Consider the following 24,781-nt stretch of genomic DNA (forward strand, 5'->3'; position numbering starts at 1 on the left):
AATTTGCAACTTAATTAGGTGGTTCATTTTTTTCTACTTGACCACTTGTTTGTGGGTGGTATGGCGTGTGTCGTTGCCAATCTATCCCCAAAAGGTCACTAACTTGTTGGACGACTTTTGCACCAAAATGTGGCCCCCGATCTCATAAGATTACCGTGGGAACCCCAAATCTCGGTATTATTTCTTGTACTAGTGCCTTGGTTACCTCCTTAGCTTTATTGGTTCGGCAAGGGAATGCCATCCTGAAAAGGTATCCGTCAAGACTAACAAGTATCGAAACCCCCCTTTTCTGGGAAGTTCTGAAAAATCAATTTGCCACTGTTGCCCAGGATAATTACCTTTCCCTATCTGTCCAGGCTTGGGTTTAGGTCCTGTCTTGGGATTGTTTTGCAAACAAACCTCACACTGCTTTGTTACCTGTTTAATAGTGGTGTACAAGTTTCGGGCGACTATTAGCCGGCTCAAATATCGATATAGGGCCTCCGTTCCCCAATGGGATTTTCTATGCTCTGCCATGACTACAGCCCATAACAATGCGAATGGTATTATTATTTTACCTTGTGGAGTTTTTACCCATTTACCTTTCTCTATTTTTCCCCTTAGGTCTTCTATTAATTTCTGATCTTCCTTAGAATACCTGGGTTCACAATCAATTTGTATTTTACTGTCTGGGACTAAAGACTGCACTTCTGGATTATTTTCTTCAGCTGCTCTTTTGGCCTCCCGGTCCGCCATAGCATTGCCCAGTTCTTGAGCGGTGCTTCCTTTCTGATGAGCTTTACAATGCATAATAGCTACCTTTTCGGGCAGCTGCACTGCTTCTAGGAGTTTAAGGATTTCTTCAGCGTGTTTTATATGTTTACCTTAGGTAGACAAGAGTCCTCTCTCTTTCCATACAGCCCCATGAGCATGGACTACCCCAAAAGCATAGAATCACTCTAGATATTAATTCTCTTGCATTTGGCCAGCTCCAGTGCTCGGGTTAGAGCTATTATTTCTGCCTTTTATGCCGAGGTATTTGGGGCAAGGGCTTTGGATTCTATTACCTGGTCTGCAGTAGTTACCGCATATCCTGCTTTGCGGATGCCTTGTCGGACAAAACTGCTTCCATCCATATACCAGGAGTCTTCAGCATCTTCCAGCAGCTCTTCCTTTAAGTTGGGTCGGCTGGAGTAAACTGCTTCAATAGTCTCCAGGCAGTCATGTGACACTGGTTCTCCCATGGTTCCGCTGAGAAAAGATGCTGGATTGACAATGTTAGTAACTACTATTTCCACATCATCCTGCTCTACTAGAACAGCTTGATATTTAAGAAATCTTTGTGGGGAAAGCCAGTGCCCTCCTTTTACCTCCAATACCGCTGATACAGTGTGAGATACCAATACTGTAATTTTCTGGCCTAGTGTGAACTTACGTGCCTCTTGAATATTTATCACCACCGCCGCTACCGCTCTCAGGCAGCTAGGCCAACCTTTACTTACTTCATCAAGTTGTTTGGAGAAGTATGCCACTGCTCTCCGGTATGGTCCCAGATTTTGGGCCAGAATTCCTAGGGCTATTCCCTGCTTCTCATGAGAGAACAACCAGAAGGGCTTAGTGGTATCTGGCAGCCCTAAGGCAGGGGCATCCATCAATGCTTTCTTTAACTGATGAAATGCCCTTTCTACTTCTCTATTCCAGACAAGGTCCTTTTGACAACATTTCAATAGTTCATAAAGCGGTTTTACCAAGAGTCCGTAGTTATATATCCATAGATGACACCATCCCGTCATTCCTAGGAACATGAGGAGCTCCTTAGCCGTCTGTGGTCGAGGGGTCTGACAGATAGCCTCCTTCCTTGTTGTTCCCCGGGTCCGTTGACCTGCAGTTATCTCATATCCGAGGTAAGTCACTTGTTGTTGGGCCACATGGGCTTTCTGTGGAGAGACTCAATAACCATTAAGTCCAAGGAAATTCAGCAAACTGATTGTCCATACTATACACAGTTCTTTTGTCTCGGTGGCTATTAATAGATCGTCTACATACTGTAACATTACTCCTACTCCATGTGGCCGTTCCCATTGTTCTGTCTTTGGCTAGTTGATTCCCAAAAAGAGTGGGGCTGTTCTTAAACCCTTGTGGCAACATAGTCCATGTTAGTTGTGCTTTTCTTCTGGAGTCTGGGTTTTCCCATTCGAATGCAAACAATGACTGGCTTTCTGGGCTCAAAGGTATGTAAAAGAAGGCGTCTTTCAAGTCCAATACGGTAAACCAAGACAATTCAGGTACTAATTTGATTAATAATGTGTATGGGTTTGCCACAACAGGGTGTAGATTCTCAACACTTTTATTGATAGCTCTGAGGTCCTGAACTAATAGATAGCTACCATCGGATTTCTTGACCGATCCACATTCCGCTAATAGCCCATACTTAATAAATCGGTCGATGATTGGTCGATTCCTTCCCTATCTTCTGTTCTAAGGGGATATTGTCTAACCCTTACCGGCCGTGCTCCCTCTTTAAGTTTAACAGCAACCATTCTGCAATTTTAGCTTTTCCAGGCATTCCTGAGGCCCACACTCCTGGATATATCTGGTCCTTTATTTCGTGTATAACTTCTTTTTCCCTAATTTGGGGCTCAGTGAGAGCCAAACTTAAAATTTCAATGTGATTCTTTTCTGGTGTTTTAAACTCAATTTTTTCATTTTTAAATTTTATCTCAGCATTCAATTGTTCTAATAAGTCTCTTCCCAAAAGTGGTCTAGGAGCATCAGGCAGGTAGAGAAATTTATGAATTCCTACACTTTTTTTGCTGCACCTGTATCTACTAGAAATTCTACAGCTTCCTCCTCTTTCCCTAGCTGCATTTTTTTTACCAAGGGTTCTGCTAGGGAAGATTCCCCTGCTTCCAGTCAGTCAGCTCCTGTGTCAGTAAACATTACTGATTTCAGTTTCAGACAATCCTTTTTCCAATGCCCCATCTGCTTACAATACACACACTGATCTTTCGGGAGGGGTTGATTTCCCCTCGGTGGGGCATTTGCACCTCTTCTCACAGTGTTAATGTTATTTCCCAGTAAGTTCCAAGAGGGTCTCTGGCCCCCTGCGGTGCGCAGAGCAACCGCTGCAGCACCGGCAACCGGCAACCGCTCCACCCATCACTCTCCCCATTCCGATACGTCTGCCATGCAGTCTCCAGCAACCTCTCTCAATCTCTCATTCTGTGCATCAACCTTCAAACACTTTTGTCCAATGCTACAAGCCAAGTAACATCCTTTTAACTTCCCTCTTACTGTCCTTCTCTAGAGCCAACACCAAGGGATCTTGTGGGGCTGTTAATCCACTACTACTTTGGTATTCAGGATGATTTCAGAGAGTAAAAAACCATATCTGCATATGTGACTTCATCCCACTTTCCTTCCTTCCTTAAAAATAACATTAGTTGTAATAAGGTATTGTAGTTCAGTGTTCCATTAAAAGGCCACTTCTCTCCCTCTTCCAGTTTATATAGGGGCCACCACTGATTGCAATACTTTAATAAATTTTTTCTATTTATGCTCCCGCCTGGAGGGCCTCCTATCTCCTTCCAATGAGTTAAAATACAGCCCAGAGGGCTCTTCTTTAATATTCCTCCACTCTGCTTATTTCCCATTGTAACTGTTAACTATTCTTCCCTTTTCACTGACCGAGAAACATGCACTGGTTAAACTGACAACAGTAATACCGTACCCAAGATAAGAGATGCAGAGGAGTGCTTTTCCCACAGCGAATACACATAAACTCAGTCTTTTAGATAAAATTCCTGCCTTCCAGTTCGGGTAATGATATACTTATTACACTTTGAGCACTTAACACGAACAAACAGGCAACAGCGGTGACAGAATGGGCAGGCGCTTGTGCGTACTCCACGCTGAGAGGTTAAGTGTTGGGGGATATTGTTGCAGCTAACGGAAAGAATCAAGAGCTGAAGTTAACAAGCTCTCCAAGCAAGGTCACAGGCCTATCTCCTGTGTGCTTCCCACAGAGCCTCTGCCAGACTTAGCACCTGCAAGGCCACAGGCCCATCTCCTGTGTGCTTCCCACGGAGCCTCTGCATACTTGACAGTAAACATCACTGTGAACAGTGCTGGACTTGGCACCTGCAGGATCATGTTACAGCACAGGGGGATGGTGAAAGGACTGACCAATGGGAGGTTGCAGGGGGGAGCGTGGACAAAAAGACTTAACGTATCATAAGCGGGTTGCTACGGCGTGATTGCTATTAAGCACCAATCATAATAAAGTAGGCGCGTGATAAGGAAATAGAATTGCTATATTAATCCGGGTGTATCAGCTAATAAACGGCATTTGCTTGATCATATTGATCGTGTGGCTGTGTCCGTAACTTCCGCATCAACAGTTAAGATATCATTTTGTTTTGCATCTCCTCCCATACAAATTTCATTGATTTTTCAAACTGTCCAAATTCCTTGCTTGTGTGTCATTCGCTTTGTTCATCTCTGGCCGCTTTTCTCGCGGAGAACACGGAACCGCGGATCAGAACTCCACACTCGCTCCACAGCTGCGCTGCGTCTCACTCATACAGCACAGACACTCAGTTACATAAAAGGGCCCGTCACATTTCTCACTCACACCACAAAATATGCCAATTAAAACAATAGTCTCTCATAAATCGTAAATTGTAAGTTGTTCGCCACAGGTCAGCACCAGACAATATATCTTAAATCACAGTACATGGTACCGGGTTCTTACAGCAGATTACAGTTAAGATGACAGTTACTATTACAATGCCGCAGCAGATGACAGTTATAATGCGCATACAACTCCTGCCACAGCCAAAAGAACTCAATTTATCATGCCCAATTTTCCGGGTGCAGCACCCAACTAACCCTACTACGGGATTCCGGGCACGTTACCGGTACGTTACCCTACTTCCCAAGAAAAGGGGAGGGATTTGGATTCCGGATAGCTGGTACAGGACTCACCCTACTATGGGGACTCAAACCCCAACCATCAAGGGCCCAACCACACAGAGGCAAACCTCGCGTAGGACGTCTCCTCACGACTTACAGGTACCCCATATTAAAACATACCTGGTCCGCCAGCGATGATCCTTGTCTGTCCCCACGGTGATCTGGATGAGTCGGGGAATCCTCCCGAGAAATCTTGGGGGCGCCCAGAGGAGTCCCGTCCTCAGCAGGTCCCGCAGCCGGACAGAGAGTGTCCCATCTGGGGTGCCAAATTGAAACGCGGAATCAAAATCTATAACTCATTAAAGGGTTATAAAGCAGGTATGTTTATTACAGCGCTGGGTGCAAGGGGGATCTCTCCTCCAAACTTGCACACCGGACCACAAAGTAAGCATCCGTTTATTACACAAAATATGCATATTCATTAATATAGGCTGTGTTATTACAATTAGTTCTGGGAATAGGTGTGACTATGGTAATTATTTCCAGGAACTCATTAGCATAAGTCTCCTCCTTCTGGTGCTTGCGCACTGTTATCTCGTGGTCATCTATGGGGGTCTTCAGGATGAAGGCTCGTAGTCTTCTTCACTGTGTACTTTCCACCTTTGTCCTAGAATGCTGAGTTGGCTGAGTTCTAAACCGCAAGACCAGTTCTAACCCATTTGTGTACCAGCAGTTCCTCTTATCTATACATTTTCGCTTGTCAGCAGAACTTCGGGCCTGTTGTTATGTCTCCCTGCCTGCCTTCTCATCCCAAGATGTTTTTAACTCTTGGCCTGTTTTCCTGTATCAAGGTTAAAAGCTACTTTGTCAAAATATGGAGGAATGACTAGGGAAAATTTCCAAGAGCCTTTAGCAATTAGTGTTTTTGTAGAACAATCAGCCCCAGACATAAACAAATATTTCAAAAAGCATTTGCCTGGGTGGCAGGGTGAAACATTAACTAAAATCTTGAGTATTGCTGCCTTTGTTTTTGATGGTAGGGATGAGGAGAAACAAAAACAAGAGGAAGAAAAATTAAAATTAGAAAAGAAGCGAGAGCGAAAAGAAAAAGAAAGGGAAATTGGGTTACTAGCCGTAGCAATTACTCAAACCTATAACCCCAGGGAACGTGGAAGGGAATTTCCCTGAGGCGCCCTGAGAGGGAGAGGTTCTAGGGGTAGAGCTCCTCCTTTTTCTCCATATTCTAACCCGCTGTAGTGCTTTTATTGTGGAAACCTAGGTCCTATACAGCGTGAGTGTCCATTGAGACCAGTAGCAGCAAGAGGAGGACCTGAACCTACTAGACCACCTCGACCCCATTCACAATAGAAGGATGTCGCTGAGCTACCCTGGGAACTGAAAAGATGGAATCCACAGGAATCAAGGTAGATGAGTATGGACAGATCTCTGCAAAGGTAAATGGCATCTATGTTAATTTTTTAGTAGACACAGGGGCTACCTTGTCTCTACTAAATTTTGGATACCACAAGTATCCAATGAGAAGGTAATTATTCGAGGGATGGTAGGGGAAGAGGTCAAATATTTGTCTACTCCCTTACCTGTGGTGTTGGGAGGAAAATTAATATGGGGAAAATTTTTTATATCTCCCAACTCCCCTGTTTCACTTCTGGGCCGAGACCTGTTGCAGGAATTTGGTACTCAGATATCTTTTGCACCTGCTGGAATTCAGTTAATCATAATGGGATCAGAAATAATTCATGTGGAACATAAAGATGAGGTACCTAAAATAATTCCACCTGAATTGGTTACAGTTCCTAGGGAGCTCTGGAGTACATCCGGGGAAGAAGTAGGATTGTTAAAATCAGCAGATTCAATTGTGATCAAAACAAAAGGAGGGACAATTTGGCAGTACCCAATTATTAATGAGGCAATTCCTAGTGTTTCAAAACAGATAAAATATTTTCTTGAAAAGGGAATTTTGAGGGAATGTAGAAGTCCTTATAATACTCCTATCCTCCCAGTTAGTAAGCATCGATTGGATAAGGATGGAGATCCAGAATATAGATTTGTTCAGGATTTACGAGCTGTAAATGAGCATGTAATTTCCCCACATCTAGTGGTACCTGATCCAAGTCTTATTCTAACACAAATCCCAGTTTGGGCACAGTATTTTACTGTAATTGATCTCACTGGTGCTTTCTTTAGCATCCCGGTTGCTGAGGAAAGTCAGTTGCTTTTTGCCTTTACATGGCAAAGGAAACAATTAACTTGGACGAGGTTACCATAGGGTTTTACTAGTTCACCTACTATTTTCTCTCAAATTTTGAAAAATGATTTGCTTGATCTTCATTTTCCAGGGAAGTCAGTGTTAATTCAATATGTTGATGATTTACTACTTTCCAGTAAAACTAGGGATGAATGTATAAGAGATACTGAGTATTTGTGTATTCAACTTGCTAAAAAGGGTCACCGTGCATCTCCATCCAAATTGCAATTTTGTCAACGACAGGTTAAATATTTAGGATTCATATTAAAGCCAGGGAGACAGGAAGTGGATCCCGAAAGGGTAAAAGCAGTACAAGAAACACCCCATCCGGTAACTAAGAGACAGTTGAGGGGATTCCTAGGTCAAGTAGGGTTTTGACGACCATGGATTCCTGGGTTCAGTGAAATAGCGAAACCATTACATGAAGCCACCCGAAATGAGGAAGTAGAACTGATTATATGGAATGCAGAGAGGGAAAAAACTTTTAGATCTTTAAAAGCAGCCCTCTTATCTGCACCAGCATTAGGGATACCTGATTACTCTAAATCCTTTAAACTTTATTGTGATGAAAATAGGGGTACAGCAAATGGGGTTTTAGTACAAGCTCTGGGACCCCATGAGAGACCTGTCGCATATTACTCCTCCACCTTAGATCCAGTGATTAAAGGAACTCCCTTTTGTATTAGGGCAATAGCAGCTGCAGCAGAGTTAGTAGAAAAGAGTAGGAATATAGTATTGGGACATCCACTAATTGTATGTGTTCCTCATGAAGTAGAGATATTGTTGAAACAATATGAAGAAAAAGCCCTATCACCACAAAGGGGACACAGATATGAATTGGTTTTGTTGTTAGCAGATTAATTTGAAATTGGAAAGGTGCAATACTTTAAACCCAGATACTCTAATGCCCATACCTACTGATGGAGAAAAAGATAATCACAATTGTGTTCAAGTTATAAGTGAAACCAGCAAACTGTGAGATGACTTAAAGGATCAACCCTTAGATAACCCAGACCTGAACCTCTTCACAGATGGCTCATCCTATTATGAAGAAGGTCGAAGATGTACAGGCTTTGCTGTCACCATGGAAACTCAGGTACTGTTAGCAGGACCTTTACCTGCCTTTTTAGGAGCACAAGGAGTGGAAATTATTGTGGTAACAGAAGCTGCTAAGTATGCGATTGGTATCCGGGTGAACATTTATACAGACTCTAAATATGTTTTTGGTGTATGTCATGCTACAGTGTTGGGGCCTGGATCGTGGAAGAACTATAGAGATAACATACGAGTACACTGTTATGTAAGAGCATGAGTCAGTAAGAAAGTATGAGGATATGGCTTGCTTAGGCTCATAGCAAGTATCCAATCGGAACAGCAGAAGAGGCGCGTGGACAGAGCGTGCACAGTGCTTGCAGCTTAAGGCGTGATCGCGAGATAAGGAAGTATGTATGCTATAAAAGAGCTGTGTTAACCAAAACAAAGTGGACTATTAGAGCATCATATTGGTGTGCTGTAGTCTGTTCCTCGCATGGACCTCAACATTGTGGTGACCCCGACGTGATCTTCACAACGGAGAAGAAGGGGGACCAGACGAAAACGCGAGGGTGACTGCCGTGCCGGCAGAGGTGAGCTGGGCCGTTCGAGAGACGGGAATCGTAGGCCTACGTGATTAACGGCAGGATGGGGGGTGCAGTATCTGCACTGGAAAAGGCGGCGGTGGAATGTATTCTCCAGATAGCCGCACAAACTGAGACTAAGATAAAAAGAAAAGAAGTAGAAACTTTGCTGGGATGGGGCCAGCGAAGAGGCTTGCTAAAAACCACCGATCAATTGTTTTCTGCAGCTTGCTGGGACGATCTAGGGCAAGAACTTTGGAAATCAATTACGGTGGGAAATAAAGAGGCTAAAAAGTTAGCTACATCTTGGAAAAAAGTGAGGGATATGCTGGAGGCTATGTCCTCTGAGGCGAAAGTGCAATCCGCTCTCAAAAAAAGCACTAACAAAACCAGAAGAAAAAGAGCAGTTACCGGCGGACCCTGTAGAGGCAGCCCCTCCCTACGAGGACTCGCCGATACTCTTTCCCCTGCCCCCCCCGCAGGCTCGGCACCCTCTGCTTACCCTGCGCTTGAGGTGGAGTTTTGGGGTGGAGAATCAACAGTCCCGTCAGCCCCGTTAATGCCTCATGAAATGGGGCCGGAGGCGACATCTGGGGTCTCGGTACCCCCTCCGGAGGCTGATGGGGGCAAACAGCCGCCGGTGAATCCTGAAACTGTACCCCTCCCCATGGAAGTAGAAACAAATGAGTCAGACGCCGCTCCTGAAGCGCACAGTCATGCGCCTTTGCGAGAGTTACTGCAGCGACAAGAACAGCAAATGCAGGAAATATTAAAAAAAAATGGAGAAGCTAGATGGAGGAGCTAGTAAAACATCGCGGCAACTCGCTTACAATAAAGCCTCGCAGGCGATATCTAGTTGGTTAGAGGCTCTCGGACAGGCTATCGAGAAGCAGAAAGCTCCGCCAGCAGAACCGGAACTAACTCCGGCAGAGCTAAAGCAAAAAGAGGAAAGAATCCGGAGGTGGTCAAAATGGTGCGTGGAAGATGGGATGCGGGAGGAGGCAGCAGCTGACGCGTACCTACGCGACAGATTTGGGAGTGGCCTGGACGAGCCGTCGCCTCCCCAGGGCGGTCCGTCACCTCCCCTGGGCGGGACGTCGCCTCCCCTGGGCGGAACATCGTCTTCTCGTTTGCGCATGCGCCGGCTGACTGACCCTCCTCGGCAAGAGCATAGCACTCACAGACCAGCAGGGGGAGCTCTAGCCCCATCTCCGCCACTGCCAAACTCTTCAGATTCCGATGATCCTGGTGACGAACAGAATACACGGCCTGAAGCATTACCCGGTTATGATCCAGGGCAACGATGGCGGGGCGTCATTCGAGAGGCTACCATCGAAGGAGTAATGTTACCGCATAGCATCACCGCAATGCCAGTTTTCACACAAGGAGATCATCGTCAATGGGCACCGTTTGATTGGAAAACTGTGAAGCAGTTACAAGAAGCAGTGATGCAGTATGGAATGGACAATAAACATGTGATGCAGTTGCTAACATCATTCTTTAAAAACCAAACATTAACACAAGTGGACATATGTGCTCTTGGTGAACTGATGTTGCCACCCACTGCATGCCTGTTATTTTTGGAAAAGTGGCAGCAAAAACTGGAGATAGCCGCTGTTGAGAACGTACGCCGAGATGAAGGGGACCCCTTGAGACTGGCATCGCTTGACGCACTATTAGGGAAAGGTCAGTACGCCGATGGTGCGACACAAGCTGCTTTACATCCGCACGTGTTACAACAATCACAGGCCTTAGCATTGGCTGCATTAAAGGAGTTGCCAAATATAGGGACACCTAAGCCCCCTTACACAACGGTCAAACAGAAGGCAGGTGAACCTTATATGCAGTTTGTTGATCGCTTAAAAGACACCATTGATGCATCGCCGAATTTAACTCCTGAAGCTAAGGCCGCAGTCGGGAAGGATTTAGCAGTCATGAATGCGAACCCACAATGTCAGCAGATTCTTGCCAGTTTGGGAAAGACGGCCACATTGGCAGATATGGTTGAGGCTTGTAGCAGAGTTCCAATACTGCAAGCGGAGGTGGAAAAGGCGCGGATTCATGCTCAAGCCCATGCTGACGCCTTAGCCGCAATTTTCAAGCCACCATGGAAAACAGGGAAAGAAAACCGAGGCCCATCCGGGACAGGATGTTATCAGTGTGGAGAAAAGGGACACATGAAGCGGAATTGCCCCAAGAAGAATACCCCAAACAAAGGGAGCAACCCCGGAGGACCCGCTAGGCTTGCAGGTGTGTGCAATCACTGCAATAAAATTGGGCACTAGGCGAAGGACTGCCGATCAAGATTTAGAAAAGATGGAACCCCATTGCAGGGAAACTGGAGAAACAGCACCAGGGAACGGGGCGCGATGACACCACAATACCGTCCGGCAGCCTACCCCATTCAGGCTGTCTCTCAGAGCTCTCAGCTTCCACCAGAGGAAGCGCAGGCGTTGATTTGGCCGTGGGATCAGATGTCACAATTACAGATGGCGCCGTACACGTAATTCCCTCAACCGTTAGTGGACCTTTAGGCTATGGACTAAGTGGATTGTTGTTAGGAAGATCATCAGCTACCAAACAAGGTCTTCTGGTGCTACCAGGCGTCATCGACGCGGACTACACTGGACAAACTGGAATCATGTTGCGAGTATTAAACCCACCTGTGACGTTGAAACAAGGAACTAGAATCGCTCAAATAGTTCCGTTCCGATCCAGCGTTCCTAGAGCCGTTGACAACGCCAGAGGGAACCAAGGGTTTTGGTTCCACTGGAGCCCCCACAGTCGCATTTGTGCATGAAATAACTGCTGCCAAACCCTGTCGAACAGTTAATATCAGAGGACCCAGAAACATAACGTTAACTGAGAAGCGGATGTTGTTGGACTCTGGAGCTGATGTTACCATAGTTCCTCGTGCGGCCTGGCCAGAAGCATGGCCTCTTGAATCAGTTAATACCACTGTGGTCGGAATCGGAGGTGCTTCACCCACACATGTAAGCACTCGTTTTGTAACAATCGAGGACTGTCAGGAGAAAATAATGGCTCGAGTTCGACCGTATGTGTTGCATACCACTATTTGGATTCTGGGGCGAGATGTGCTTTCGCAATGGGGATGCGTTCTCCAAACGCCTTTTTAGAAGCGGCCATTGCGGCGAGCAACACCCGACCTACACTGAAGCTTACTTGGTTAACAACATCACCCGTCTGGGTGGACCAATGGCCGCTACCCGAAGAAAAGCTCGCACACTTACAGGAGTTGGTGCAAGAACAACTTGATGCAGGTCACCTGGTACCCTCAACAAGTCCATGGAACACACCTGTATTTACAATACCTAAAAAGTCAGGGAAATGGAGATTACTGCAAGATTTAAGGGCTGTTAATGCTGTCATGCAAGACATGGGTCCGTTACAGCCAGGGCTCCCTATGCCTACTATGTTACCACGAGGATGGGATATCGTCGTGATCGACCTCAAAGACTGTTTCTTCACGATACCCTTGCATCCAGACGACTGTGAAAAATTTGCATTTACAGTTCCCTCCATAAATTGTGCAGCACCAGCGAAGAGATATCATTGGGTGGTATTGCCACAAGGTATGAAGAATTCTCCAACAATTTGTCAGTGGTACGTGGATCTGGCTCTACAGAAATTTCGAAAGACACATGAGGGAATGCTGATTTACCATTATATGGATGACTTGCTACTTTGTCAAAAGGGAACCATTGCCAGCGAAGTGGTAGAAGAATTGAAGTCGGATCTGGAAAAGTGGGGCCTGGTCATAGCCCCGGAAAAGGTACAGCTGTCAACACCTTGGAAATATCTAGGGATATCGCTTACCGAATACACTGTTCGACCTCAGAAATTGGAGATTCGAGCAAATGTAAGGACCCTGAGCGATGTACAGAAATTAGTGGGAGACATTCAGTGGATAAGAACTGTCTGCGGCATCACCAATGCAGACCTTCAACCTCTCTTCGAAATGTTTCAGAAGGGTTCCGCACCTCAAGAATCCCACGAGCTCACAGAAGAAGCTCGATCTGCACTGCAAGTAATAACTCAAAAGATTGCCTTGTCTTGTGCTTCACGAGTAGTGCCTGAATTACCTGTGGACTTGTACATTTATAATATGGACCTTGAAGTGTCAGGCATATTAGGACAATGGGACCCATCTCAGTCAAATCCACTTCAAGTGCTGGAATGGGTGTTTTTACCCTCTCATGGTAAAAAGACTATCACTACAAGGTGGGAAGCTATCGCTCAAGTCATTCTTAAAGAGACTGCACGGCTATTAGCTGTGGCTGGACGAACACCTGACAAGCTTGTTATTCCAATCGGCCTCGACTACCTACCAGCAGTAGAAAAACTTATGTCCTTAGCCCTATTGAACACGACGATGCAGACTGACAATCACTATCCGTCACACCCCATCTTTAAAACTCACATATCGCTGGAAGAAAGGCCTATTGTTGTCAGTGAGCCGTTGCAAGCAATTGCGGTGTTTACTGATGCAAGTAGCCGCACCGGAAAAGCCGGATTTGTCTGGCAAGAACAGGGAGAATGGAGAAAACATGTCATCGTAGCAGAAGGATCTGCTCAGGTTTTAGAATTACAAGCTGTACTCCTGGCCTTACAGAAATGGCGTGAAGCACCCTTAAATTTGGTAGTGGATTCCCTATACGTGGTAGGGGTTGTGAAACGCATACACCGATCGTTGCTTCGCCATATTGCCAATGAACTGCTGTTCAAAGCCTTTTTTGACCTATGGCATGAAATGCAACACCGTCTACACCCGGTATTTGTCATCCACATTAGAAGCCATACCAGTTTACCCGGAGGTTTGGTGGAAGGAAACTCCCGAGCCGATCAGTTGGTATCCACGTTTCCGGTGGACAGATCTCTGCAGGCAAAATTAACAGAGGTTCGGCAATCTCACCAGTTTTTTCACCAATTTGCAGCAGCATTGCGATCGCAATTCCAATTGACAAAGACTGATGCAAGGGCGATTATAGCTTCTTGCCCCGATTGTGCTAGAATACCTGTGTTACAGATTGTGGGAGCAAATCCCAGGGGACTCCAACCCAGACAGATTTGGCAAACAGACATCACCGAATATGCTGCCTTTGGCCGACTCAAATATATCCATGTATCAATTGACACCTGCTACGGTCACATGTGGGCTACAGCTCTGACCTCCATGACAGCTAAGGCTGTTAAAAAACATCTGTTGCAAGCTATTGCAGTAATGGGCCAGCCAGAACAAATTAAGACTGATAATGGCCCTGCCTATCGCTCTGAATCATTTGCAGAATTTATGCAGAAATGGGGTATTACACATGTACACGGTATTCCATATAATTCTACAGGGCAGGCAATTGTGGAACGTGTGCATCGCACATTAAAAGAGCATTTAGAAATTATTCGAAAACAGGGGGAGATGGGACCACAGGATGCACTACATAAAACATTGTTTGTATTAAATTGGCTAAACCCTAAGCAGAACTCGCAAACACCACCTGCCATAGCTCACGGGCAGGGAAATCAAAAAGACTTCAGTAATACAAACGTACCAGTAAGGGTATTCATCCCAGAATCAGGCACTTGGGAAGGGCCAAAGCAATTAATAACCTGGGGCAGAGGGTATGCTTGTGTCTCCACAGGAAATAACTGCCAATGGGTTCCGGCCAAATGGGTGAAGCCGTGGCTAGATGAACCAGCCGACGCTACAGGACCAGACAACTCTAACACCAGAGGCCTTGAGGAGGTGTGATCACCGCCTTGCACGTATCATCTGGCCGTGGCTCCAGAATCTGAAACCAGAACAGAAAATACGGGAGCATCATGGGTTTTTTGGACGAACTGGTTGGGTGGTCTGGGAATTGGAGGGTGGATAGCCAGCCTAGTGAAAGGCTTGGCGCAAGTATTGCTATTCATCTTTGTCTTGGTACTCTGTATCATAAAAGGTTTGCAGGGAATAATATCAAGAACCATTGCTATTGTATTAAGAAAGAAAGGGGGGGATGTTGGGGCCTGGATCGTGGAAGAACTATAGAGAGAACATACGAGTACACTGTTATGTAAGAGCATGAGTCAGTAAGAAAGTATGAGGATATGGCTTGCTTAGGCTCATAGCAAGTATCCAATCGGAACAGCAGAAGAGGCGTGTGGACAGAGCATGCACAGTGCTTGCAGCCAATAGCTTAAGGCGTGATCGCGAGATAAGGAAGTATGTATGCTATAAAAGAGCTGTGTTAACCAAAACAAAGTGGACTATTAGAGCATCATATTGGTGTGCTGTAGTCTGTTCCTCACATGGACCTCAACACTACAAGAGTCCTATGGAAAGAAAGGGGATTTTTAACCTCTGCAGGAAAAACCATTGTGCATGGGAAACAGATTAAAGACTTACTAGAGGCAATTCAATTACCTTCAGAAATCATGGTAGTATACATAAAAGCCCATACACGAGGTCAAGATATGATTTCTTTGGGCAACTCCTTAGCAGATCAAGCAGCACGGCAAGCGGTGACTGTCATGACACTAACCTCACAGGATACTGTTCCTGAACTACCAGATATGGACACTCTGTATGAAGATCTACCTGAAGAAGAAAAGAAAAGGTGGGAACAGCTGGGAGCTCAATGCCGAGGAGGACAGTGGGTATTAAACAACAAACCCCTACTTCCAAAAAGGTATTTATTACCGGTTGTGCATTGGCACCATGAAAAGACCCATGGGGGGCCAGAGAATATAGCCTTAAGAATCCAAAGACTTTGGGCAGCACCCGGAATTTATTCAGCTGCTAAAAGAGTTTGTGAAGGATGTAAGTTATGCCAACAATATGCATCCATAAGGATAAAGGTACCAACGGGGAAAAGACCCCCAGCTACCTTTCCTTTTCAAAAACTCCAAATTGATTATGCTGAAATGCCAAAAGCAATGGGGTATTCATATATGTTAGTCATAGTAGACCAGTTATCAGGTTGGGTGGAGGCCTTTCCCACTCAGAAAAATGACTCCAAAGCAGTTGTAAAAGCTCTTTTCAGAGAAATTGTTCCAAGATATGAAGTCCTGGAGGTTATTGATTCAGAGAGAAGGGCTCATTTTACAGCAGCTATCCTGATTCAAGTCTATAACTCTCTGGGGATTTTGAATCAATTGCATACCCCATACCATCCTGAATCAGGATAAAAAAAAAAACAGAATCACATAATCTCTATCTTTTCTTGTAAAATCTGGCTGCATTTTTTGAGGTGGTTTTGAGGTGTTCAGTTTGGTGGGTATGTGTAAGGCATGTTTAAGGCTTATCTCCAGGGCTGTAGGAGAAGGAAGACTGCATAGGGTTATCATTCTTCATCAGAGTTAAGCAGGGGATAGGCACAGAGCTACTTGGAGCACTCTTTATCCTCAGGTGCAGAACACTTGGTGCCTAGGGAACTTTGAGTCAAACAAATAAATGTGTCCAGCATTAGGGAAGAGCTTGTCACCGAAATCAGGAATAAAACTCTTTAACACTGGGTTTAGCATTAAGCCTTTTAGGGCCTACTTTGAGGCCTACTTTTACTAAACTGTCTGGTATCAATTCCCCCCTTTAGAAGTAGTTAGATTTATTATTTCACTACTTCCACATATTTTTCTCAATGATTGTCTTAACACTAGTGAGATTGCGCATCCTACCGAACCCTTGTATCAAACTTAGAATTAAGTTTTCATATATGTCTGTGTTGGCCTCTCCGTCTATATCAACTTTTGCACTTCCTGACATCACTGCAAGAGATAACACCCAGAACCTCGTGATCCCCGAGTTAATAATCTTAAACATAAAGGTCCTTCTTGTTTGACAGTCCATTCTGGTGATGAAGCTGGTTTGATCCTGCTGTGATGTATCCACGGAGTGACTCCTTCGAGCTTGACAGCTGTGTAGATGGTGAGTAAAATCTGGAAAGGTCCTTTCTACTTCTCCTTTAACAGTTCGTCTGCCCATGTCGTCAGGTACACCCAGTCTCCAGGTTGGTATTGATGCACAGGCATGTCCAGGGATAGCGGTGTGCTCACAGTGATGTACCTGTGGAGAGAGAACAGAACCTTTCCTAGAGAGATAACATATTCTTTCAGGTAATGTTTCCCTATGATCTCAGGATTAACTCCTATTTCTGTCTCCTGATAGGGTTTACTGTAAATGATTTCAAAAGGACTGACCTTTTCTTCAGCTCTAGGCTGAATGCGTATTCGTAGCAAAGCTAAGGGTAAAGCATCTGGCCACTTTATCTGAGCCTATTGGCAAATTTTCCTCATCTGTCTCTTTAGGCTTTGATTCATTCTTTCTACTTTCCTACTTGATTGAGGTCTCCATGGGTATGGAGATCCCATTTTACCCCTAACACTTTAGCCAAATTTTGAACAGCTTCTGCTATGAAGTGCGGGCCCCTATCTGAAGATAGTCCTATAGGTACCCCAAATCTCGGTATTATTTCCTTAAGCAATATTTTTGCTACTTCTCTTGCCTTGTAGGTGTGACAAGGGAAAGCTTCCAGCCAGCCTGAAAAAGTATCTTTCAATCTTTACTAAAAGATACCGATAACCATTTTGCCGCAGTAATTCAGAAAAGTCTATGTGCCAATAGTCTTCTGGACTCTTTCCTCTCTCTGTTACTCCTGATAAAGGTCTCTGTTGGAGTATGTTTGTTCCATTGCCTGCAAACAGTCATGTGTTAATTCTTTCCTACCAGGATTCATATTTAGAAAGGTTGCTGGATTCAGGATCATAGTAACTTTCAGCTTCACATCATCTTGTTCCAAAAGAACGGCTTGATATTTCAGCATCCGGCTTGGTGACAGCCAGTGTCCTTCTTTTTGTTCTAGAACAGTTGTAACTGCATGGAGCACAAACACAGTTAGCTTTTGCCCGAGCGTCAATTTTCGGGCCTCTTGGATCAGTAATACCGTAGCCAATCGAAGACATGCTGGCTATCTTTACTGACATTGTCTTGTGGTTTTGAAAAGTACCCCACAGGTCTTTTCCATGATCCTAGTCTCTGGGCCAACACTCCTAGGGCAATATGCAGTCTTTCATGTACAAACAGTTCAAATGGTTTTTCTAAGTTCGGGAGGCCTAGAGCTGGAGCACTCATTAAAGTCTGTTTTAGTTTTGCAAATGCATCTCTGCACTCCTGAGTCCAAACAAGGAGGTTTCTTTCCCCTTGTACAGCTTCATATAAGGGTTTGGCAATGAGTCGAAAATTCATTATCCAGAGGCAACACCATCCGGCTATCCCAACAAATGAAATGGGTACTGCTTTTGTCTTACCGGTCCGGTGTCTGGTTTTGACTGGATGGTTACTGGTCCTGCCGCTCGGGATTGTCCCGGTGTTCCTGAAGCCCATACGAGAGGTATTACAGCATTTTCAACTTCTTCTGGTATCTCCTGTAACTCGGCTTCCTTCTGTAATATAAAAACTTGGGCATCCAAAGCTTTATTTTCAGGAACATGGATTTGGATTTTTCCTTTTGTACAAGCAATTTGTGCATTCAATTTACTTAATATATCTCGTCCTAATAGCGGCATAGGGCAATCTGGCATATAGAGAAATCGATGGGTTAACACCCTTTTCCTAATTCCAGACTTCAAAGGCCGATTTTCAAATGGTTGATTTTCTTTCTGCCCTGTGGCACCAATAATTGACATGCTTTGATCACTCAAATTACCCTTGCATGTATTCAATACTGAATAGGTATCTCCCATACCTACTAAAAATTTTACTTTCTCATTTTCCAACCTTACTATAACCAGGAGTTCTGTTGGGGAGGGTTCCGATTCTTCCCCTGGTCCTCCTCAGTCTGAATCTAATAACAACATGTTATCAGCCTGCCTTGCCATTTCCTCAAGTACTCACCGACTTAATTGTGGGCATGCCCTTTTCCAGTGACCTTTCTGCTTTCAGAAAGCACACTGATTCTTTTCTAATTGCATTCTGGCCCTTAGTGTTTCACCGGAAGACTTTCTTCTCTTTGGGCCCCGATAGCTCCGTTCTCTGACCCTAACAGTTTCCTGGGCTATGGCTGCTGCCAGTTGCTTATTATCTTTAAGCTTCTCTTTTCTCTGTTTTTCTTCTTCTACCTTTTCTCTACTGTTATATTCTTTCCAGGCATTTTCTAACATTTTATCCTACGAGCAGGCGTCTGCCCCCTCTATCTTCTGCAATTTCCATTTTATGTCCGCACTAGATTGTCCCATAAAAATGTGGATCAACAAGACAGCATCCGCCTCATTTTCTGGATTCAAATCGATATATTTTCTTGCAGCCTCTGTTAGTCTTTGAAGGAAAGAAGAGGGATCCTCGTTCTTTCCTTGAATGACCTGATATAATTTAGACCAATTCTTTGACTTTGGAATAGCATTCCAGATACCATGCAAAACCAATCGTTGGTATTTGGTTAATAATAATCTTTAAGCAGGGACGTTGGGATTCCAATTAGGCTTGTCGGGAGGAAAAATGTTCATCTATCCGTCCTGCTTGTGCGGCTTGAACATGCACTTGTTCTGCCTCCTCTCTAGCCTTGGTCAAAATAAGTCGTCTTTCCTCGTAAAACACTGAGTTATTTAAGAAAATGTGCAGATCTTTCCAATCTGGATCATGATTTTCAATTATAATCTCCATAATCTTTGCTACCCGTTCAGGGTCCTCCCTATATACCCCTGCCATCTCCTTCCAGGACTTTAAATCCAATACCGAAAACGGCACCTTTACCCAAACTGGTGCCTCTGGTCCTACTGCTTGCCTGAGAGGGGCTTGTATATTCTGAGCATTTCTCCACCTAGTCCTACCCGCCACCAGACTGAAACCTTCTTCCTCGTTGGAACTATCATCTGAATCATTTTTTGCCTTGTTCTCTCTGCCCTCCATCTGCCCCCTTTTCACCCTGCGCTGAGATTTCCTGTTCATTTCTCCTAGTTCCATTGTCCCTTCTCGGTCCGACCAACATCTGAATGTCCTATTCATTCTCCTCCTCCCCCCTTTTCTTCTTATACTTGTTCCATCACCTGCTGATGCTGCATGCCGAACAACAACACTTAGGTGCTTTCCTATTCCCTGCCTCTAACGCTAATATATTACTTTCACTTGCCATCAAACCACATTCCTTCCGTACATCATAATCATCCTGTAATGCAAAGAACAAATTCACATACGGCATCTCATCCCACTTTCCCCTCTTGTTTACAGAACATTACTTGCAATATTGTGTTATAGCTTATACTCCTGTTCTTAGGCCATTTCTCCTGATCATCTAATATATACAAAGGCCACCATTGATTACAATAGTCTACAAGCTGCCTCCGGGTGAGAGAATCTCCCCCCCCTTTTTCCGATGTTTCAATATACATACTAGAGGAGATTTTTTCAGAATCTCCCCTTCCACCAAGGGTTTGTTACCCATTGTAAAATAATGCCAGAACACAAAAGTAGTGACTTAAAGCACACAAAGACACAAAAGCAATGTCTTAATGCAAAATAATAAATCGCTCAGGACTCAAACCCCTTATATGAGTTGGGCACTTGAACCCCTTATACCATTTTCAGTGGGATTCTAACCCACCCCTTCAGTAGACTGTCTGTTTCCCATTTTACAAAGTTTCAAAATTAACATGAATACACAAAAAAAGTTTCACAATTACCACGAATACAAATGAATCTGTCATGGTTTAAAGCTGGACTGGTTATTAAACTGGTGGCAGGCCTATTGCCTTGGGTATCTAGGTCTGTGCTGACAAGCTCGCACAGCTTTGCACGACATGGATATACCATGGAGGAGATCTCTATACCACAGTCTAAGTCTTGTGTGGGATTTAGTTCTTAGTTCTAATTTCCAAAGGTATTTACATGCCTAACTACCACTGAAAATGTTCATTCGCATATGCATTATTCTGACAAGTACTAGTTTCACTGTACACTCAGTGAGATAGCAAGCCTGCAGAAATCATAGCTGATCAGGTAATTAGAGTGTGCAATAACTCTATGCAAACTGCAGTATCTATCAGAAAAGCAAAAATAAATTAAAGGACCACTCCCATCTTTCCTGAACAACTTCCTTTAGAAATTTTTCGTGAGTACTGAGGTAGCTACTCTTGGGTGAGAGAACTATCGTCCTGTATCCTCCAAAGGGCCAGAAATAGGCAGCATGTTTAAAGAACATATGTCTAATAAGAAATAGAGACTTTTCTCTCTGCTCCATTTGCTAGTATAGAATATGTATACTATAGGAAAATAACATCAGACTCTAAAGACAACATATTACCATTAATATTTATTTAAAAGTATGCTCACACTCCTTTTTAGTTCCCTTGAGTGAGAAGCAAAGAAGGTAGTTTGGTACTGCAAAGTATGTGAAAGTTAGATTACTCATTGCAAAGAGTTTGCAGTGTACATTTACCTATGAGAACAAATAATTGATTTATTAGTTTAAGCTTCATGAGAAGCAAATTTTCGATGAAGTATCTATTCTCTGGTTTACTGAAGGTATTAAGGTCAAGGGAAAGAACATATCATACCCTTTCTTTGAACAATGCATCACAATTTAAGCCTAAATAGGAATCTGCTGATCTTACTAGAAAAACTAGTTGCAACAATCTACAGGATAAAACCAAAATTTTGATAACCACAAAACTCTCTTCCTAATGTTCTTTTTAGGAATGTACATAGCAAATAACTTGCTCTTCTCCTGAAACAGGACTTAAAATTTCAGGCCATAGATGTCATAAGCATGCTATGTAGCCACATACATACTAGCATCTTACAACTGCTTCATGCCCTGTAGCATGAAGGATGCTGTGCTTACTCCTACAACTAAAGTATCCATCCATAAGTATTAGCTAATGATCAAGAATGAATGATCAAGACCGGCTGGCGACCAGTCACTAGTGGGGTTCCTCAGGGATCCATCTTGGGGCCAGTGCTCTTCAATACCTTCATTAATGATTTGGACGCAGGACTTGAAGGACTACTATCCAAATTCGCCGATGACACAAAATCGGGAGGAGCTATTGACACCCCCGAGGGCAGAGAGGCCCTGCAGAGAGACCTAGATAGATTAGAAAGGTGGGTGATCACCAACTGCATGAAGTTTAACAAGGGAAAGTGCCGGATTTTGCACCTGGGACATGGCAACCCTAGATGTACATGCAGACTGGGGAATGAGAGGCTGGAGAGCAGCCCTGCAGAAAGGGATCTGGGGGTTCTGGTCAACGGCAAGTTGAACATGAGCCAACAGTGTGCCCTGGCAGCCAAGAGGGCCAACCATGTCCTGGGGTGCATCAAGCATAGTATTGCTAGCTGGTCGAGGGAGGTGATTGTCCCGCTCTACTCTGCACTGGTGCGGCCTCACCTTGAGTACTGTGTGCAGTTTTGGGCGTCACAGTATAAAAAGGATATGAAGATACTAGAGAGTGTCCAGAAGAGAGCCACAAAGATGGTGAAGGGTTTAGAGAGGAAGCTGTACGAGGAGCGGCTGAAGTCACTAGGTCTGTTCAGCTTGGAGAAGAGAAGACTGAGGGGAGATCTCATTGCGGTCTACAACTTCCTCACAAGGGGAAGTGGAGGAGTAGGCGCTGACCTCTTCACCCTGGCGACCAGTGACAGAACTTGAGGGAATGGCAGGAAGATATGCCAGGGGAGGTTTAGGTTGGATATTAGGAAAAGGTTCTTCACCCAGAGGGTGGTGGAGCACTGGAACAGACTCCCCAGGGAAGCAGTCATGGCGCCAAGCCTGACAGCATTCAAGAAGCATTTGGACAATGCCCTCAGACACATTGTGTGAATTCTGGGGTTGTCCTATGCTGGGACAGGAGTTGGACTCGATGATCCTTGTAGGTCCCTTCCAACTCAGGACATTCTATGATTCTATGATCCTAAGAAATAATTGATTCAGGCAGTTTAACAGGAAAAAAATGCAGCTTTAAACAGCTGAGCGTGTCCTCCAGAAGAGAAAATGTGGGATTGGCTTTGGCAAGTTGCTGAACAAAGAAAGGTGGTGGTCATTCTTCTTAGAATTCTGTTATTTATTTAGTTTGCCTTTGCTACTTTTTTACCTTTTTATGCAGAGATACTGCAAATGTAAATTGTCTATTTGCCATCAGTAATCCTTGAAAATATTTATTGTTCCAGAATTTTTCTTCTCAGTATTTCCTTTTCTTTTGCATGTCAATTTCTACGTTCCATTTTGTTCTTTAAATATATATGAGTACTTTTTGTGTGCATGAAAAGACCCATTGTTCAGGTTAGAATGGAAAGTTTCAGATATTGCCCTATAATTTTCTAATAGTGCTCAGTCTTACACAACTATATGCTTAAGAGACAAAGACTAGTGATTTGATGGTCAAATCTTGAAGATCTTACCCTTTGGGAGGAACACTCAGAAGCAGAAAGGTAGAAATACTAGGAAACATGATCTGAGACTGAAGGTATCAGCAAATGTGATACCTTCTGTTTCGGTTCCTTTGAAAAATGCCTATAGAATTGGCTCTTTGGTATCATGGCTGCCAGTCTGGGGCAGCTGGTACACTCAGAGAAGTCCTTATTTTTAAAATAAGAATGATTTCATGTCAAAGGAGTGAATTATGAGGTCAGAATATAATTTTCCAAGTTAGAATTTGTCCAGTTTAGCAGGATTAATGCCTCCATTCTTCTTCAAAGTACCATGCTAAATTAAGTATCATAAGGGGTGTGTCCTGGTTTGGACTAGGACAGACTTTTCAGTTAAGTTTCTTTTAAGTGACTACTTTTCTGAAGTTGACTACACACGCCTGTTGCCGTGGGAACTAGGGTCCCTGTTGGGTCTCTTTTTTCCCACAGAGGAAGGGACTGTAGAGTGCCCCACCTGTGGGGAGGGGCAGACAGGACAGGTGACCCAAACCTGACCAACAGGGTATTCCATCCCACCCATGTGATATACTCAGTTTAAAACTAGGAGACCACGAGGGTCATGCTCTCTTCCCCTATGGCCGACATCCTGGGAGGACTCTGCCTGTGCTCCTGCCTTCGCTCCTGATTCCGGTTCCCACCTGCTGCCACGTCTGGTTCGGGACTCCCCAGCACCTGCCCTGCAGCGTCAGCGGTGACGTGATCATCATTGGGGGGGAGCTCAGCAGCGGTTTTGTATTTAGTTCATTATTTATTATACTCTTCATTTTCCTTGTTATTGTTTATGAAAACTGTTTTAACTTTCCAACCCATAAGTCTCTCTCCCTTTTCTCTTTTCCTTTTCCCCTCTGGGGAAGGAGAAGGTTAACAGAGAGTATCTGTTGTCCACTTAACAGCCTTCCCAGCCTTAAATGGTGACAGGGTGTGAAAGGCAAGGCGCTAACTGCAATACAACTTGTGTAGAAGAACGAACACTACCTGGGACTAAGAGCTTTTACCTCAGGGTCAATGTGACCTGAAGACCTCACCTAAACTGGCTCTCACCACCTGAGAACACCCCATATTAACAATAAAACAATAATAGATTTGCCTTAAGAAACCACGTGTATAACCGCGGCCAGAACAGCAACCAATCAGAATCCAGTATAAAACCACTCCACCTGCATGGGACATCAGTTTAGAACAATGAAGATTAACACATCACCAACCATATGTCTGCACCACCTGCATGGGACAAGCACATACTGATTATGCAAGCAATAGTAACTGATTAGCCCACCCCTTAACATGAGTAATTTGATTGGTCTACACAACTGCATTGTAACACATATAAACCCTGCTTTCCTCTGTATTGGGGTCCTCCATGCATTAGGCTGGGGTACTGCTATGCACATAGCTAATATGAGAGAACGAATTCCCTTGGTAATTCTATGCTAAGCATCCTTCCCTCCCTCCTCGGCCAATGAAGAACTGACTTTTACAGTTTGCACCCCAGATGGGATACCACCGACTTGCCCGATTCACCATATTGCTACGCTCCCCTGTGATTCAACGTCCTGCTGCCAGCAAGAAGGTGAGTTCACCTGGGAACTTGAA

This window comes from Nyctibius grandis, chromosome W (genome assembly GCF_013368605.1).
Source record: "Nyctibius grandis isolate bNycGra1 chromosome W, bNycGra1.pri, whole genome shotgun sequence".
In the NCBI taxonomy this organism is placed as follows: Eukaryota; Metazoa; Chordata; class Aves; order Nyctibiiformes; family Nyctibiidae; genus Nyctibius; species Nyctibius grandis.